The 5621-nt window shown below is 46.9% G+C and overlaps 1 pseudogene; it reads right to left on the bottom strand.

The window, feature by feature from the left end:
- Nucleotides 1-1906: 1906 nt before the first annotated feature.
- LOC147880483 (pentatricopeptide repeat-containing protein At4g13650-like) lies at nt 1907-5155 on the bottom strand (annotated as a pseudogene).
- Between the last annotated feature and the right edge of the window lie 466 nt (nt 5156-5621).

The following is a 5621-nucleotide window of genomic DNA, read 5'->3' as shown; positions in this document are numbered from 1 at the left end:
AGCATAGTGTCAAATGCCCGACCAATGGAGGGGAGGATGGCTCGATACTCCTTGGGGAGCCCTGGGAAGCGAAGCGTGACCGAAAAATGTGAAACATGATTTGTCGTGTGCATGTCCTCCACTGTCAACCCATGATACCAAGGAAAGAGATAAACTAGGTGCGGGCCAAGGAGGATGGGGCTCTGCTCCACGAGTATCAAGGCAGTGTCAAGGGAGCTCAACTGGATGAGGAAAACGCCTCTTCCATAGATGGTGACCTCTTGGATGTGGTCGCCCTCTAATGTCAAGCTCGCCTGGATCCACTCTCGCACCTGTCTCCGTGTAGGCGTGAGGCCCATAATTCTACCCACAAGCGCCTTGTCCGGGAGGGACTGAACTACCTGCTGTACCTGTTGCTTATCAACTTGGGAAAGAAGAATCTTAACAACTGAGGGAGTCGAGGGTGCTGCCATAGAGCCCCTCTGACCAGACCAAGGGTCACCACCAAGATTTTCTTTCACCTTAACAAGCACACATGCTCCCGCTACAAGGAGGCAAATGAAAAAAAAGGGGGGGGACAGGAAGAAGGGCGTCGAGGCGAGGCGAAGAGGCAGAGGAGAGAGGTGGAGAGGGAGGAAGGGAAGGTCAAAGAGAGGAGGGGAAGGAGGGAGAAAGGAGAGGGGAAGGAGAGGAGGGCGTGAAGGAGTGGAAGAAAGGTGGGGGAGGAGCGCCTGCGGGGGGCGGGGGAAGCGGAGGAGAAAGATGGAGGGGGAGGCGGAGTGACAAGGGGAGGTGCGCTGGCGGAAGAGGCAAAAGGTCGGGAGGAGGTGTGAGGCGGAAGGGATAGGAGGCTGGGAGGCAAGAAGGCGGGGAGAAGGGTAGAGCGGGGGCGGAAGAGCAGCACGGGGCGGGGGGGGCAGCTGGGGGCGAAGGAGCAGGGCAGAGCGGGGGCGAAGCGGAGAAGGCAGGGCGGAGCGGGGGCAGAGGAGAAGGCAGGGCGGAGCAGGGATGAAGGCGAAGCAAGGCCGAAGGGTGGCGAGGAGGGGCAGCGGGCAGCAGAGCAGCCAGGGGCAGCGGCGGAGGGGGGAGCTCACCCAGGAGCTCTCTTGAATTGAATGTTTACGTTTACAGATCATTTTAACTCTTAAACTCTCCATCATATTATCATGTCTTAAAAAAGTTTTATCAAAGTACATGTCTCAATAGATATAACACCTTCTTAAGCAAAAAAAATACAAGTACAATAGCCTTAGTAACAAACTACATAGTACAGAACTGAAATAGCCTTAGACTTTGTCCGCTTTAACAAGGGAATTCAATATAGTGGGTACCAATCTGTAATAAGACAAAATGCAAAAAAAATTAGGAAAAAGTCACAAACTGTACGTTGCAGAAATCAAACGTCTTTTGAGGTCTACTAATTTGGAGAGAAAGGAGACTAAATTTCTAGAAACTCATGACCTTGTTCACTAAGGCACACATGATCCCAACTCAGTTTCATCTGTTCGTTCTCCTGGTCTGAGTCTGCCTCACCTATGTTTTTATCAACATCAACAAGTAAGCAAAATAAGCACTACCATAGTTACGCTAGGATTACCAATAGTCTCCACAAGAACACTTTCCATTCTTGAAAAATGAAAGCAGTTAGCATCTCTAACAATCGCTGCCCTACTTTCGATATAAGTGCTGTACCTGAATGATAGTCTCTGCTAACCCGAAGAGTTTTTACAAGATGTATGGGTACCCCCTTGGGTATATTAATCTGAACAATCGCTGCCCTACTTTGGATGTAAGTGCTGTACCTGAATGATAGTCTCTGCTAACCCGAAGAGTTTTTACAAGATGTATGGGTACCCCCTTGGGTATATTAATCAGGGCACAAGCGATAGCAAACTGTTCAGTGTGCCCACATAACTCAAATCATCAGATATGTCCTGGGACAGCCAATGCAACTCTGGTACATAGCCTTCTTTCCTTATTTTGAAAGAAAGATCTTCTAGCTTTGCATCTATATAATTGCTTTGGGAATGTCCTGTATCCCCTACCAAAAATGAATGCACAATTCCACCAACATCAGTCCAACTCTGTCCTGGCTTCTTCCACGCTCGTTCTTTTAATCTCATTAACTCCACCTGCTTAGCGTCCTCCTGCATGTGAGCATCTGCATAGATGTTAGACATCAAGACATAAGCTGCTGCATCCTTTTTATCCAATTCCACTGCACGTTCAAAGGCCCACCTTCCAAGCTCCACATTCCCCCATTTCCGACAAGCACCCAACATAGTATGCCACAATACGAGATTAGGATTGAACGGCATCTTGTTTATCATCACTACTGCCTTGTCTAATTGGCCTGCACGGCCAAGGAGATCAACCATGCAAATGTAGTGCTCAATAGTTGGAGTGATGCCATAGTAATTGCTCATGGACTCAAAGTACGTCTGGCCCTTGTCCACTAGACCTGTGTGGCTGCATGCAGTAAGAATGCCAAGGAAAGTGACCCTACCTGGTTTTAAGTTTTCCGCTCTCATTCTGTCAAGCATAAGAAAAACCTTGTCACTCTCTCCTAGCTGGGCATACCCTGTAATAAGTGCAGTCCACGACACTGCATTTCGAACTGGAAGTTTGTCGAACACTTCCTGTGCATTTGCAAGCAAACCACAATTGGCATACATATCAACCAAGGTGTTACCAACAAAAGGATCTCTTTCCAATAACCCCTTTCTCACAATCTCAGCATGTATTTCTCGGCCCTTGTCTATGGCTCCTATGCTGCCACAAGCTTTCAAGCTGCAAATAAATGTGACCGCATCAGGAGAGACGCCATCCAATTGCATCTGCTCAAAACAGTTCAGTGCATCCTGACCAAGGTCTAGTTCAGCATACCCTGCGATAAGTGCAGTCCATGAGACTGCATCTTGAACTGGCAGTTTGTCGAACACTTTCTGTGCATTTGCAAGCAAACCACAATTGGCATACATATCAACCAATGTGTTACCAACAAAAGGCTCTCTTTCCAGCAACCCCTTTCTTGCAATCTCAGCATGTATTTCTCGGCCCTTGTTTATGGCTCCTATTTTGCCACAAGCTTTCAAGCTGCACATAAAGGTGACCGCACCAGGAGAGACACCCTCCAATTGCATCTGTTCAAAACTGTTCAGTGCATCCTGACCAAGGTCATGTTCAGTATACCCTGCGATAAGTGCAGTCCATGAGACTACATCTCGAACTGGAAGTTTGTCGAACACTTCCTGTGCTTTTGCAACCAAGCCACACTTGGCATACATATCAACCAAGGTGCTACCAACAAAAGGATCTCTTTCCAACAGCCCCTTCCGTGCAATCTCAGCATGTATTTCTTGGCCCTTGTCTATGGCTCCTATGCTGCCACAAGCTTTCAAGATGCAAACAAATGTGACCGCATCAGGAGAGAGGCCCTCCAATTGCATCTGCTCAAAACAGTTCAGTGCATCCTGACCAAGGTCATGTTCAGCATACCCTGCAATAAGTGCATTCCAGGACTCTACATTTCGAGTTGGAAGTTCGTTGAACACTTCCCATGCATTTGCAAGCAAGCCACAATTGGCATACATATCAACCAAGGTGTTACCAACCAAAGCATCTCTTTCCAACAACCCCCTTCTCACAGTCTCAGCATGTATTTGTCGGCCCTTGTCTATGGCTCCTATGCTGCCACAAGCTTTCAAGCTGCAAATAAATGTAACCGCATCAGGAGAGACACCCTCCAATTGCATCTGTTCAAAACAGTTCAGTGCATCCTGACCAAGGTCATGTTCAGCATACCCTGCGATAAGTGCAGTCCACGAGACTGCATCTCGAACTGGAAGTTTGTCAAACACTTCCTGTGCTTTTGCAAGCAAGCTACACTTGGCATACATATCAACCAAGGTGTTACCAACAAAAGGATCTCTTTCCAACAACCCCTTTCGTGCAATCTCAGCATGTATTTCTTGGCCCTTGTCTATGGCTCCTATGCTGCCACAAGCTTTCAAGCTGCAAACAAATGTGATCGCATCAGGAGAGAGGCCCTCCAATTGCATCTGTTCAAAACAGTTGAGAGCGTCCTGACCAAGGTCATGTTCAGCATACCCTGCGATAATCGCGTTCCAGGAGACTGCATTTCGAATTGGAAGTTTGTCAAACACTTCCTGTGCTTTTACAAGCAACCCACACTTGACATACATATCAACCAAGGTGCTACCAACAAAAGGATTTCTTTCCAACAACCCTATTCGCGTAATCTCAGCATGGATTTCTCGGCCTCTTTCTTTATCTTTCAGCCTGGCACAAGCCTTTAGTAAGGCCACGAACGTATATCCACTAGCATGGACACAATCCTCCTGCATTTTTTGGTGCAGTACGAAGGCATGGTGTAACTCCCCACATTCAATATAACCTGTGATGAGAGAAGTCCAGGAATACTCATTCCGATCAACCAATCTATCAAACACCTGCTGGGCATCAGACATGCTTCCAACTTGCACCAACATTGGGACGATGTAGTTCCCGAGTGAGTTATGAGCTTCCAGCCCACTTTTGCGCAGGTGGGCATGCAAGCGGAGGGCATACGCTGGATCTTTGTGTTTTCTGCACTTGCGCAAGAGAAATGTCAAGGTTTCAAGGGAAGGCAGATGGGGCATGCGTTCCAAAGAAGCGAGTGCCTCCTCTAAGCTAAGATCTGGCAGTTGTGCTATGGGACTAGTCTCCATTTTCTGGAGCGTGTGCCTTTAACCCAATTTGGATTGTAGCAGCCGTCTATTCATAGCGATTCCTTGGTGAGTTGTTACAATTGACACAGCAGAAATGCATCGGAATTCAGTCCTCACAGCTAAACATGATTGATTCAGCTCGTCTTACACGTACTTTGTTGTTTCCATTGTCAAACCACTCAGAAGTATTCCTTCCATATTGTATACAGACTAGCACACACCATCCTCACTGCCCTGCAGATCATGGACTACCAAGATTGCTCGCTCACGCCCAGCCCGTCCCCGAGTTACATTCAATGCACCATGGGCAGGCATCGATGGCTCTAGCCTGGAAACACGTTTGGATATGCAGGTTAGGAGGAGGGCCTCAAAACAAGGTTGAAACTTTGAACCGAAGAAGACAACGTTAAGGCCGGGTTCACATGGAGTCTGCGCCTGCTATCGAAAGGGGCATTGAGTTTGATGAACGTTATGGCTGAGCAATTCCAAGCCCCCCCAAGCATTGGACAACTAACGAATAGCAAATACAAGATTTTCGAGTGCTAAAGTTGCTTCTCCTATAAACAACTAGATCCGGGCACACAGTTGTTAGATTGTGAAAGTGAATGACAAGTGGTTGTTTGACACTAGTATGATGACTTTGAAGTTGAGAATTAATAATGTTGGAATTTTGAGGCGCACAATAATAGCAAAAATACTTAATCTACATTGAAGTGGACTTTTAATAGTAATAATGTTGTAGCAATATTATAACCGCATCGAAATTTGGAAAAGTTTCATGAATACAAAAAAAGAAGCGGTCCTGCTTTCATGAATACAAAATTCAGGACTCCTGCAAAGGTATGACGAAGTCATGTCCCATGTATCAAAAATGGACTTCTATGCAAGTACTCTAGACTATGTCCCTGTTTT

This window comes from Dipteris shenzhenensis, chromosome 32 (genome assembly GCF_047967505.1).
Source record: "Dipteris shenzhenensis isolate YYH24624 ecotype China chromosome 32, Dip_SZ_1.0, whole genome shotgun sequence".
NCBI lineage: Eukaryota > Viridiplantae > Streptophyta > Polypodiopsida > Gleicheniales > Dipteridaceae > Dipteris > Dipteris shenzhenensis.
The sequence above is the reverse complement of the archived record's forward strand: the minus strand, read 5'-3'. Positions and strand labels throughout refer to the sequence as shown.